This window comes from Trichosurus vulpecula, chromosome 4 (genome assembly GCF_011100635.1).
Source record: "Trichosurus vulpecula isolate mTriVul1 chromosome 4, mTriVul1.pri, whole genome shotgun sequence".
Taxonomy (NCBI): Eukaryota; Metazoa; Chordata; class Mammalia; order Diprotodontia; family Phalangeridae; genus Trichosurus; species Trichosurus vulpecula.
In genome coordinates this window covers 60,299,381-60,313,671 of record NC_050576.1, presented here as the reverse complement: position 1 = coordinate 60,313,671, position 14,291 = coordinate 60,299,381, and positions in this window count along the sequence as shown.

Below are 14,291 nucleotides of genomic sequence, written 5' to 3'. Positions count from 1 at the left end.
CACTTTACAAATGGGAATATGTGTTGGGAAAGCGAGTGCAGAGCTTGTATGGAATGAATTGATATTCATCCTATTGAATTATATAGGAATAAAGAGAAAAGAGGATGAACCCCACAAGGTTCAAACATTATAGAAGGTGTTCTAAATACTTCTCTTAGTTTCTTTGTAGAACAAAGCAATTACTCCTTATGCTTGCCATATAAAGGAATTGAACCTGAGAAAGCAGAAAATTGCCCTACTCCCTCCAGGAAAATCTCTACAAAGGCTGTGCACAAGCGAAAGACCATGTATTGCTCACCAATGGAAGAAGTTATATATCCCAGATTTTCAGTCATAGACCTGGTTTCTGATATTCTGGCCCATTCACAAATCTCCCCCCTGCCCTGCCCCCACCCGATTTCTTTTTCAAATCACGTCAAGCCATTTTGAATGGGAAAAATATGTTCATTGATAGTATGGAATGGGGATTGTGATAGAAAATGAATTAAAATGTTTTTAGCTGTTTTGTGGTACCTTGGATGACAAAAGAGGAAATGATGCTGTTTTCTTTCTTTTCTTCCTCTTTATCCTTTTCCAATTTATTTCTTCTCTTACTGTTTCTTTTCCGCTGACTTAATAGCACCTCTCCTTACAACTAGCTAGTATTTATTGTGGAATTCAGGATGGGAAAGTACTTGACATAAAAAAGGAAGCAAAAGAGGATGAGACAATTTCATAAATAAGGAACAGGCCTCTTTTCCAGGTTACTGTATCAGGATGGAGAGCTCTCTCTAGTGGTCAGAGCAGACCTTATCAGTTTCTATTTCCTGGCACAATGGTGATGCATCGTGAGCCCTATGTAACTCAGTCACTGTGTTACCCGCTGATGTTCCAAGCTAAGGATGTTTTTCTCTGCAAATGTTTATGAAATGCTCAAAGAAACCTATGTGATTATGAGAAGTTGGTATGTAAAGAAAAAGCCTTTTGTAATCACATCTCATTTTATATAGGTTACTTTCCATGTTTGTGATTCCTATTTCTATTCTCTTTACTGTGCCCAAATGTCTCTCCAAACAAACTCTGAGACAGCAGAGGAAAGATAAGGAATTTAGTTTGTCTCAGGATGAATACTTGTGGTTGGAGAAATCATTCATGAAGGAGGGAGCTCCTTAAAGAGTCAAGAAAGAGGTTTTCAATAGGTAGGGATAAAATAGGAGTGTTTGCTTCTAAGCAGTACAGCCCCAAATATTAAAACTTCAGGTCTGTTTGATATTCTAACAAAATATAAAGTAGCCAGTTTGATAGTGTAATGCTATTCCAAGGAATTTTGGATAAGGGAAGTAGCGCCCCCCCACCCCTTTCTTAAGGTGGGATACTGAAGATTGGCAGATGAGTAAGATGTAGCTTTTTAACCAATAGTACCCATCCCCCCCAACCCTTTTTGCCTAAGGTGAAAATACTATTGAGAGTTTATACTTACATAACCCTTGGTTCAAAGGGCCAATTGCATGGGACTCTCCTTGTTGGTGGAGATTGATTATCAATGACCCACATCTGTGTGAAGGGCAGATTTGGTGAGAGCTACAAAGAAGGGCTCTCTTCTAGGCTTCTGGTTTCTGGCTTTGAGAGAGGAGATGTATCATTCCAACTCATCTCCAGGTCCCTGAAGGTAGAGGGAGACTAGGGGGAAGAAGCTGGCAGGTAGAAGAGTTAGAAATCTCTATCATGTCCCTATTCCTAGTTTGATACGCTAGAGACTTGAGGAAATTTCCCCTTGAGTGACAACTCAGTGGAGAAACTGAGGTTCATGGAAGTCACAAGGTTTGCCTAACATCACACAAGTCAGTTACAGAACTGGGGCTTGAATTCAGGTCTCTTGACTCCTAAGTCCAGTGATTTTTCTAATATACCAGGCTGTCCAGTGACTGAGTTGGAGAGGTTAGTCAGAATTAGAAACTGGTCCAATACCAAAAATTAAACAGAAATCTGAAATTGTCTGACCTGAGTATGTTAACCTCTCTGCCTTATGCTCCTTTTCCCCCTTGATCATGTTTTGATCCTTGACCCTTATGTGTCTCCCTTCCACTGATTCAAAAAACCAGAAAAAGGTCCCAGGCAGTATGCAAAATATGTGAAGTTACACTAGAAAAGCCCAAACAACAGTATGTCTTCAGGTAATTCAATCAGTTATTATTTTGTCAGGCAAAAAACATTTACAAAGTGCCAACTTTGTGCCAGGCAACCAAAAGGTAATCCCTGCTCTTAATCGACTCAGTTCAAATGGATAGACAACATGCAAACAGCTATATACAAACAACCTATATGCAGGATAAACTGATAACCAATGGACTCTCCAGGAAGCATTTTTTAGTGTCTTCTGTACCATGTCCTAAATAACTGGATAGAAAACTTCTAGATAGAGAGGTTGCCTCCAAATACCCCAGTATGGTTAGAGATCTGGATGGCATTTAACACCTGTTAATGTCACAATGGTGGCAAAGTAGGGTAAACCCAAACCTATATATAATAAATTTATCATTCAAGGGCCAGTTAAATTGGAGATAATCTACGAAAAAGATTTCCCGTAGTTCTTTTCCTTGGGAGAATGAAAAAGAGGAGAGGATAGAAAACCACAGGAGAAGGGGGTTTATAAGATTTTGAGCTGAAAGGAACCCTAGATACTCACAACTCCAATTCCCTCATTTGAGGAATGAAGAAACTGAGTCCCACAGAATTCTCTTCCCACTCACTAGGAAGTGATATGGGAGACTTCAAGTCACCACTTCAAGTTACTCCAAGTCTCACACGTAGTAAAGTTAAAATGAGAAACCAACTCTCCTAATCCCAGAGCCAAAGCTTCTTCTATTGTCCCACAGTGACCCTCTGGTAGGTTCACCTTAGGAAGCGTTGGCATCTACTCTGTTTCGTGGAAGAATGGACCTGGAGCCTAAAAGACCCAGGTTTTGCCTTTGACATGAGAAAATCGCTTAACCTCTCTCAGGGAACTGTGGTTCCCTTATCTGTAAAATGAGGCTATTTGCTTTATAAACCTTGTGACAGTGTTAAATTTTATGAAAGCTTAAATGGTAGCTGCTACTGTAATTGTTTGGCCAGCCTGTTTTCTCAACACACCTCTGAGACTGGGTCTGCGAGGAGCTACAGGGCCTCAACTGTTAGGGGCTGGATCCTCTTAAGGAAGGGCAAATATTGGGGGCCAAAGTGGGAGCTGAGAAGCTGTCAGCCTCAGTTCTCAGTATTTTCAAACTGCCCCTGCCTGACCAAGGCAACAACTTTCATTCCAAAGAGCCAGCTTCCTTCTCTGCTCTGAGGAGGCAGAGGCTGGGTAAGGTCTGTGTCAATGTCGCAGGTCACTCAACAGGGGAGTCCAGCAGCTCTCTCCTTGTTGCCATGGAGATTGGGGAAATTAGGAAGGGGGAGAGAAAGTGCTCTTACACCTGGAAGCTGCTACCAATATCCATTCAGCCAACCTGCCCTTTACTCCTAGGTCCTCATTATGTGAGAACTTGGGCCGAGTCTTTGCCCTTCCCCCAGCTATAAACACCTTTTATACATATTTTCTTGGTGGGGAGAGAGATAGACAGACAGACAGAAAGACAGAGACAGAGGGGAAGGAGACAGAGAGGAGAAAAAGAGAAGGAGACAAAGGAGAGAAAGGGAGGGCAAGAGAAGCAGGGAGAGAGCCACAGAGAAAGTGACAAAAAATCAGGGTGGGGAGGGGGTGGAAATGGTGAGAGGGACAGAGAGACAAAGACAGAGACGGGGAGAACATAGCCAGGCAGCAAGTTCTTGTGTGATGCATGTCATCGGCTGGAAAGATACTGGAGTTTGCCCAGAGGCACACAGTGCTGAGCTGCTATAAAGAAAATTATGAGGTGAATTAAACTTTAATTTGATTTTTATTTTGCTTCAGCAACCAATAAAGCAACAGCCATTTTCAAAGCATTGGCACTGGTTGGAGGACCACTTCAAAAACACCTGTTTTATTAAGAGCAGCAACCACAATAATGGCTAACCCGGTATTTGCAGAGCCCTTTTTTCCCTTCCAAGTCGCTCCTAGCATTTTGTTGATCTTATCTGTGGCTCAGCCTTCACAAGAAGCCCAGTGAAGTCTGGCTTACTTGTATTTAAACACAACCAATTATCCTTTCAGTCTCTACTGATTCTCCTTGCCACAAGGCAACCACGAAAACCACAGCAAAGAAGAAACTGGCTTGGGGAGGCTCAAAGGAAGGGACCTATAGTCCTTCACACACAGTGTGCCCAGCACTGGGCTTGGTTAACATTCAGTTCCTGTGCTTAGTCGGGAACTAAAAATGTGTCCAGAGATAGAAAGGTCCCAGAGGGAACAACAGATCAATTCTCAAGAAAACATAACAAGACAAAAAAGACAACGCACTACCCAATTCAAGCAAACAAACATGTTTTCAGATTTTCAAGGAATTCCTCGGTTTATTTTCCCCCCACAGATTTATCCTCTCTTCCCAGTAATTTCTAAATTTTCCCCCAAGTTTTTACACTTCTAAGTGTCTATCCAAGCCAAAGAAAACAAACCCCTGACAATGTTGCTTATTTATATGAGTAAGCAACGTGTAGGTTTACGCAAATCAATTCAGTGTATAGAACTATCCAAACACACTGGGACTTGGATCCCCAGTTTTATGTACCCAGGATGGCTCAGGAGAAAGATCATGGATTTGGAATCAAAAGACTCAGGATGAATTCCAGTTCTGCCACTTAATACTTTTGTGACCTCAGGTAAGTCACTTGACTTTTTTGACTTTTAGGTTACTCTTCTCTAAATCTGAGGTGGGGGCAGGGAGCAGGCAGGTAGACACTAGGGGACCTCTGAGGTTCCTTCATACTCTAAATCAAGGTTGCTAAGTCCTTTCCCAGTTGTTGGTCTTGTAGAGGAAGACCTCTAGCATGTCAGGTGGGTCTCTATTTATGCAGCTTTTGGGTAGAGCATGGATAAGAGTCACATAGGCTGGTCAGGTATGGATGGGTTACTGTCTTTGTTGGGGGAACTCCTAAGCTGACAAAAACCTGGGTCCATTTGAGTACCAGTTCAATCGCAGTGTCTGGTCTGTCCACCTGCTTTTACTTGTACAGGTACTTTTTGTCTTTTTCATTCCAGTATAAGCTCGTTGAGAACAGGGATTGTTTCATTCTTTGTACTTGGATCTCTAGCACCTAGAATAGTGCCAGGTACATGGAAGGCGTTTGATAAAAATATTTGTTGATTGAGTGTTTGTTCCTGGTTCTGCCCTCTGGGGCTAAGCAAAACAGCTCTAATCCCTCCAACACGTAAATCCCTTCAGATATTTTCTGGTTCCTGCTTTTCAGGAGAGGGATGGGGTATTTAAGCTCTTCGTAATCTGGCCCTTCCTCCTTTTCTAGACTTCTCAGCACTTTATTGTCCTCCACGTACTATGCCACTAGACTAGCCTATTTGCAGGAGACTTGATCTCCCAGCAGTCCCTTATACCTGCAATGCACTTTTGCCACTGAAATTCCTTCAAAATATCTCAAACTCTACCTTTTGGAGGAGTCTTTTTCTGCCCTCTCCATACCGCGCCCCCCCACAAGTGCTAGTGCTTTCTCCTCTCAGGTTACCTTCTATCTACTCTGTCTGTATCCTATGTCATTTACATGTTGCCTTCCCCATTGAAATATTCTATCTATATCTCATAGTTATCTACATATTGTATTTGCTGTTAGGATAAGTGTGTTTTTGCCTTTCTTTGTATCCACAGGAATTATCACAGTGCTTGACACAGTGCCTGTTGACTGAACGACTGTCATAGTGTAACAACAATGCTGCTTGCAGTTGCTGTGGAGGTGTGATACCAACAACACCAGCACACAGGAGGGCTGCTAGCACAAGTTCTTTGATCTGCTTTTCTAAGGAAAGCAACTTTAAGGGGTTTGCAATCTCACTTTAATTAAATATACATATATCATTCACTTAGTTCAGTGGAAAAAGTCAGCACCTTGAACTTCAGAGAAAACACAAACAGAAATTACAAGTGGAAATTATATAAATAGAGCAAATAACACAAACCAGCAGACAAGGCTTCTGTCTGTCCATAGCAATACATATATAGTTACTAGAGAGAGAAGCATCAATGTCTGGGTTTTCAAAGCCCGGGGGGGGATCCTTAATGGCTACCCAGAGTCTTGTCTGACCAAATCACAGGAACAGTCTTCCAATAAGTGAACCCCCAAAGCAAAATGTTATCCTCAGAGTATATATACACTTCTTCAGGGTCAGCCCACAGAGGATGTCACAACCATGTGACTCAAGCTTTCTTGTGACTTAAGCAGGTCAAAGACTATTGATTCAAACAAAGGCAAGTCTCAATCAAAGGCACTTGATTACCTTAGTGCTGAGAAGAACTAGAACTCCAAAAGAAAAACGAGCAAAACAAAAAGTTCCATTTTGCTTGCCATTACACATAGCTGATGTATGTTGGAGTCAGGACTTGAACCCAGGTTTTTCCATCTCCAGAGCAGCCCTCTGTTCTCTGTGCCATGCTATGTCTCATATAATTGATTGTCTCCTGTCTTCCTGTTCAGATTGTAAAGGTCCTTCTTGGGTTCAAAGATATCATGCTTCCTTTCATCTGTGTCTCCTAAAGAACCTCTCAGAAGAATTGGTGTTCAAAAATTCTTCTAAATCCCAATTTATAACATCATTGCCCTTGGTAACCTTGCAGAGTTGTACTCCTATACTTTATATCCCCCAAAGTGTAAAAAGTTATGGTGCTTAAATGTCTGTCCTGGTTTTGAAGTATGGTTTCCAATGGATCTTCTACTTGTTTTAGCACAAGTTGTCATCTTCAACTTTATCAATGTAAAAAGATGACTCTACTTAAGAAAAGTCAAAGAAGCTTTGGAATGAGGGCTGTTAAATGTCACCATGAGATTCTTTTCTGACATTCCAGGGAGGTAGGACAGGATAGCAGAAAAGGACCTTGCTTTAGAGGGAGAAGTAAATGATTGTGATGGAGTACTATTAGAGGATCCTGAGAAGATTCATATGAACTGATGCCAAGTGAAGGAAGCAGAGCAATCTATATAAGGGTAACAACTTTGAAAGATTTAGGAACTCAGATCAGTGAAACAACCAACCATGATTCCAGAGGACTCATGATGAAACATGCTACCCATCTCCTTCCTGATAGAGAAGTGATGAACCCAGAGTACAAATTATCCTTTTTTTTAGAACATGACCAATGAGGGAATTTATTTTGCTTGACTATACTTGTTTATAATAGGGATTTTGTTTCTTTTTCTTTCTAGGTTGGGACAGTTAAGGGTAGGATTAAGAAAAGATAGATTTTTGCTGATTGAAAAAAAATTAATAAAAAAAGAGGGCCCAGAAGTGGGAAATAGGATGCTTCCATTTGGAAATAGAGCAACAAATAAACCAGTTTAGCTGTGATTCAGACTGCATGAGAGGCAGTACTGTTCAATGAATCTGGTAAGATAGGCTGGAACCATACTGTTAAGGGCATTAAAATGCCAATCAGGAGTTTTAAAATTTATACTAGAGGTGATAGGGAGCCATTGAAACTTCTTGTGTGGGTGATTGATGTGGTCAGACTTTAGAAATATTTGTTTGGTTGTCTTGAGAAAGATTGATTGATTAGAGAGGGGGAGAGACAGAAGGTAGGGAGAACAATTAGGCAGCTATTGCAATAGTCCAGATTAAAGGTGATGAGGATATGAACTAAGGTGGTTGTGATGTGAATAAAAGGTAGGAACAGAAAATTAGAGCTGAAAGGGACGTTAGAGACCAATGAATCCACTCCCTCCCTCCCCGCCCTGTTTTATAGATGAGGAAGCTGAGGACTAGGAAGGCTAAGTGACTTGCCCAGGGTTACATAGCCAGAAAGTGGCTGAAATAGAATTTGAACCAGGTCTTCCTCACAATGTCGGGCACTCTCTTCATCACTGCCATGCTTCCTGGAGACAAAGGGGACTGGACACCAGAGATATGCTCTTATTACCACTTCTGGGTGTTTCTGCTGCTCCACATCTCAAATTCCATTTCCATGCGAAGAAAGAAGGGAACAAAAAAACAGACAGATCCTATACTCCGAACTGACAGTGCTCAGGGGGAGTGGAGGGAACAGGTAGATCCACACCCTCCCCTTTTTTTGTCCTTACTACTTCAAGAGGAGGACTATGGGGTTGACCACTACCCATAGTGTAAACCCCAAAAGGAATCATACAGGAAACATACTTTTTAAAAGTTTTATTGATTTCTTTTGCATCACAATTATTTCGGATATATCTAGCCTTAACCTCATTCCCCCACCTTGTGATAAACAGCAAACAATTCAGTGAAACCAGCCTATACAGAAAAAAAATTTCTGAGTGAATGAGCAACATTCTATACCCACTGTCAGTCCAAGGAAAGGAGAGCATACATTCCCTCTTCTCCGTAGAATTACATAGCATTTGGTTTTCATTTTATTGTTCTTTTTATCACATTCCTATCATCAACATGTATATGATTTTCCTGGCACTATTTGCTTCACTCTGCTGAATTTCTCTGAAGTCCTAGTATTTGCTGTTTCTTAGTCTTCAGTAATGTTCCATTACATTCATGTACCCCAATATCTTCAGACATTCCCCAATTGATGAACATTGGAAATACGTTTTTCATAGTCTTAAATGGAGCTCATATTTTGTGTGCGCGTGCGTGCGTGTGTGTGTGCGTGTGTGCGTGTGTGCGTGTGTGTGTGTGTGTGTGTGTGTGTGTGTGTGTAGGAATATTTGTGTGTCTGAGGCTTGAGAACAAGCAGTAGAATTCTCATTAATCATTAGAGATCTACAACCACAGTTGAGAGAAAGATGCCAGACCCTGCCTGAATGCCTGAATGTGTCTGAATGTAACCAGTCGCAGAGGACAAGGCTGGCCTTAGGCAAAATTGTACTCTGAATCCAAGTGGTTTTTGATGTCTCCAGAGTTTCATTTTCAACCGTGATTCTGACTCCAAGTGGGCATTGTGTGTGTATGGAGTAGGGGAGAGGGTGTTTTTAACCTCTTTTGTCACCCCTTGGTTGTGACATCCTTTGGCGGGGGGAGCTCAGGTCTCTCATTGCAATGGTGGGGGGGCAGAGAAAGAAAGTTAGTTCTGAAAGTGGGAACTCAGTCCCCTGGGTGCCATTGTCCCTACTTCTCACTATGCAGGGGGAATCGTAGCAGTCCTTCAAGGAATCACAGCCCAGGGATATTGCATTCTTTGTTAAAAATTAATTTTAAAGGAGGAAGGTAGGGAGAGAGGTGAAGACCTACTAAGGTAATCATCTGAGGTCAACAAGCAAAGCGTCTATGAGCCTTGGGCCTCTCCAAGATATCAAAGGGTAATTTATTGATAGATAAGATTTGTTGTTCTAAATAATGATAAGCGTAATGGCAATGATGGCATTTAATTACATGAATTCTTTGTTTCTATCTCTGCATGAAGGAAAGGAGGGAGAGGAGAAGGAGAAAGATAATTGAAGGGGGTACGGGAGGGAGGGGGAAAATTTAGAACTCAAAAATCTTATAAAAGCGCATGTTGAAACCTAAAAAATAAAAAAGACATCACTGAGAACACCTAGTTTTTAAAGGAGTCATGGAACTGTAAAACTAGAGTATGGACAGAATTAGGGTAAGATTCTGATATCACTAACCATCTGGAGTTCAACCATGGGGAAGGGAAGATTTTTCAAGTAAGAGCCTTGGGAGTATCACCACTTACAACGCTGAATGTCTCACAGAATAATCTGTGTTAGGTCATAAAAATGAGGAGACAGAAATTATCTCAAGTTAATGAGAAGTTTATCGATTGTCACAGGCAGTGGCCAGGAATGCTGCATGCATGCTGAATATACATATATATGTATATGTGTGTGTGTGTATGTATACATATATATATGGAGAGAGACAGAGTGTGTGTGTGTGTGTGTGTGTGTGTGTGTGTGTGTGTGTGTGTCCAAGAGACTACAAAATTCCCCAAATTGCTGTAATCTTTGTACCCTTGATGAAACAACTCTGGCTTTCTCTCTCTACCAATCATTGTTCTCCTGTTGATGTAATATTGACACAGGTCCTTTGTAAAAAATTTTTTAGATTTTTTATTTTTAGTTTACAGCACTCATTTCCACAAGTTTTTGAGTTCCAGATTTTCTTCCCACTTCTCCTCCCCCCTCCCCACCCAAGACGGCATGGAATCCTATATATATTCTACACATACCTTTGCATTAAACTTATTTACACAATAGTCAAGTTGTAAAGAAGAATTATGACCAATGGAATGAATCATGAAAAAGTCCTTTTTTAATCCTGAAGACATTGTTTTCGAGACCATCCAAAAGTCTCCCGTACCATCAGTCTCACAGTTTATCAACAAGCCTGTTGCCTCCTTTTTCTGTTTTGCAACCTTGTGGGTCAACACAAATTACTTTCCCTTATTATATCATTCTGTTAGAGACATATACAAAAAATGTAACCCTTCATCTGTGATCTTTCACCATACTTAGCACTTGTAGAAGATGCAAAACGGAGAGGGAGAGCTAGGCACTGAACAGGAGAGTCCTTGCCTAAAAGGGACCTTGTCAGCCTTGAACGTTGGGTTGCATCTAATGAGCTAAATTTGAAGAGAGATGAAGTCTTGCACTTGGGTTCAAAAATTAATTACACAAGTATGGAGGAAGGTATGGCTAGACATGTGTTTGATTGGGAGAAGAGGTCACAGCTCAGGACAGCAGCCAGAAAAGTTAATGTGATCCTTGGCCATATTAAAGAATGCGTAGTTTTTAGGGTGAGCAAGGTGATGGGTCTTCTGCCATAGGGACTCTGTCCAGGTCAGACCCTGGTCTGGAGTACCAGATCTGGTTCTGGGTTTAGGAAGTACACCAATGATAAAGGTGAGAGGCATCACGGTGTGATAGACCACAGAACTTGGGGATAAGGAGCGCTTGGCTTTGGATCCTGCACAGAGAATTAATCTCTTTATGTCAGTTTTATCATCCTCATTGGAATGATAAAATCTATGGTATTTATCTCATCGAAGTAAATGAAATAATTGTACTTAAACAGATGTCAGTTATATTTGGTGTGTTAAGGATGGCCAAAGTCTTCAATAATAATAACTAGTAGTTATATAGTGTGTTAATGTTTACAAAGCGCTTTACAAATATCTCATTTGAGACTCACAGCAACCCGAGGAAGTAGGTGCTATTATTATCCCCTTTTACAGGTGAGGAGACAGAGGCAAAAAGAGCTTAAGCTACTTGCCCAAGGTCACATAGCTAGTAGGTGTTGGAGGAAGGATTTGAGCCAGGGGCCCTCATGACTGCAAGTTCAGTGCCCTTATCCACAGCCCTATGAGGAGGACCAATTAATCAGGAGAACATTTATTAAGCACTTACTGAGTGCCAAGTGCTGTGCTAAGCTGAGGATCTTAAGCAAAAAAATGAAAGTTCCCATTCAGGACTCCAGGACATTACATTCCAAGTGGGAAGACAATATATAAATATATAGGTAAAGACAACACAGAAACAAAGCAGATGCAAGAATCAGAGGAGGAAGCTATTGATATAAAGCTTAGAGAAAAAAAGCCTGGGGAGAGGGTGGCCCATGATATCTGTCTTCAAGGATTTAAAGAGCTCTCAGGTAGAAGAGCCATTAATTAAATTAATTAATATTTTGCTTGAGTCTGAAAGGCAAAACAAGGATTAATGGATGGAAGTTGCTTCTGCCCTCCCCATTTGATTGAAACTGGTCTTTGCAAGGTCACCAACAATCCCTGAACTGCTACCACTGATGGCCTTCTCTCAATCCTCATCTTTCTTAACCTCTCTGAAGCTTTTGATTCTACTGACCATCCTCCCTCCCCGTTAAGTCCCGAGGCAGTCTGCTCCGCTCTTGGATAGCGCTGATGGTTGAAATGTTTTTCCTTTATATGAAACCTAAATTTGTCTCTTTGTAACTTCTACCCATTACTCTGACTTCTTCCTCCTAGGGCCACTCACTCATTCATTCACTCACAAAGATTTAAGAGCCTATTGAGGCACTGTGCTATGTGCTGGGGATACGAAGTCAAAAATAGAGAACCTGACACCCAAAGAGCTTGAATTCTATCAGGGAGACAATATGAATAAACATAAGTACAGACAAAATAAATCTAGGTGGTTTTGGGAGGGAGGCACAAGCAGGAAAAGCATCATGTAACAGGTAGCTTTTTGAGCTGATCTTAGAAAAAAATGAAGGATCTTAAGAGGCAGAGATAAGAAGGGAGTGTAGTTCAGGTAATTGGGAAACGTGCCAGAAGGCAGATGCAGAACAGAGAATGTCACATATGAGGATCAGCAAATAAGTCAATTTGGTCAGATGGAAGGGAGGGTGAAGGGCCATAGATATAGGGCTGGATAGGACTTCAGAGGCCATCAAGCCTGACCCTTTCACTTTATAGACCTAGGGAAATTACGTTCCTTGCCCAGGGTCACACAGGTAGTATGTAGCCAAAGTGGGATTTGAACCCAGGTCCTCTGGCTCCATCCGGTTGGTTTTTTGTTTTCACAAAAGCTCCATTAGTGGATTTATTTGCATTGTAAGGAAGAGAATAGAAATGCCTTGTCTTTTGCCACAAGGTTTCCTGATGCGGCCAGCAGACAACAAACCTTATCACTTGGAGTGGATTCAACACAAAGGTCCCCTGGCCTGTCACATGGCCACACAGTAGGCAGGAATGATTTAGGGCTTTATTCTGTCAGAGGCAAGGGCATGTACAAGTCAATACATGTTGCAAATAAGAGTTTACAGCTGTTCAAACACAGTAGAGATTTCTTTTGTTCAGAATTGCCCCACACGGAGTAGACATAAAAGAGAAACCAGACAGAGCTTCAAATACAGAACAAGACTAGAAGATATGAAAACCTGAAACACAAACAGGTTCTGGTAAAAAGACTGACTTTGGGAGACAAGTTGTGTTCAAATTAAAATCCAATTCAACATTAAATTTTCTCCAAAATGGAAATTGTTCAGTAATGTAGCTTCACAAGCCAGAGTCCTCTAAGCTAAGGACGTTGTATCCAAAATACTGATTCTGAGTCAAGGTCAAAGTTCTGTAAGGTTTTGGCTTGGGTGGTAGTGGTGGTAAAGAAATGGGGCTAAGTAATTTGACCTTTGTTGCTGTTCCTCTGCCTTTGGCTCAGGCTAGGATATCTCAATGGTGATTAGAGGCAAGGGACAATATTAGTTACTCCTGGCACTAAGTCAGAGACCAAGGGCCTAGCCTTCCAGACTACTCTGTAGGAGAAAAGTAAACAATTGAGCATTGCTTCTCAGCATTCTCCACTATGAGCCCACAGAGGCCAAGAACACGCACTATTGCCAAGATTGGGTTTGCAATTGGTGTTCTGGGGGCCAAGGAAATGGGATAGTTTTTGTGCTAAAGAACCAAGAAAGGGTTTGCACTTTTTTTGTTCTGTTTTGAACATAAAAATTATTGAAAAGACAAGGAACAGACCTAAGACAACTAGCTGAACTTGCTACTGGCTTTTCTGATTCTAATATTTCAAACATGAGAATTACAGATCTCAAGTTCGACTACAGAAAAGGTAATAAAAATAAAACAAAATGGCACCTTCAACAGAATAGGACAAAATTTTGTAACATAGCCTCATGGAAGCAGAGGCCCAACAGTTCTAGCTCCAAAAGGTTCCAAGTCTTCACTCTACCCAAAAAGTAAACGAAAAGCTAAACATGACTGTTTTGCATTCTCTGAATAAGTTAAACTTCAATTATTCTCCAATGTGTCCACACAAGGAACAGTGTGTAACAGCAAAGCGACACTCATAGATGCTGCTATGAATATGCATATGTATTCCCAGGGTTGGTTTGCAAAATATAATAAACTCTCTTCCTCCAAGACAAAACCAAAATATATATATGGAACAATACTATTACAATACCAGAAGGCAAGATTTTAGCAAGGTACTCATCACCAATCCAGGGAGCACTGACATCTCAAGCATTCTCTCCATCAAGCCTCTGAGCCAGCAAGTTCTCCTAGGCAAGTTCCTCCCTCCTCTGGTTTCTCTTTTCATCAACGCCTCTTCCTCCAAGCAATAAATATATACTGTTTCCAATCAAAGACTCAGCACTCGATTGGCTTAGTGCTGAGAAGCTTGGAAATCAGCATTTAATTGGAAAGGTGTGGAAATTCCTGTGGCTTAGAACCTAATTGCCTCTGCATCAGGGCTTCAGGTGAGGCCTATTAATGGGTAGGGAA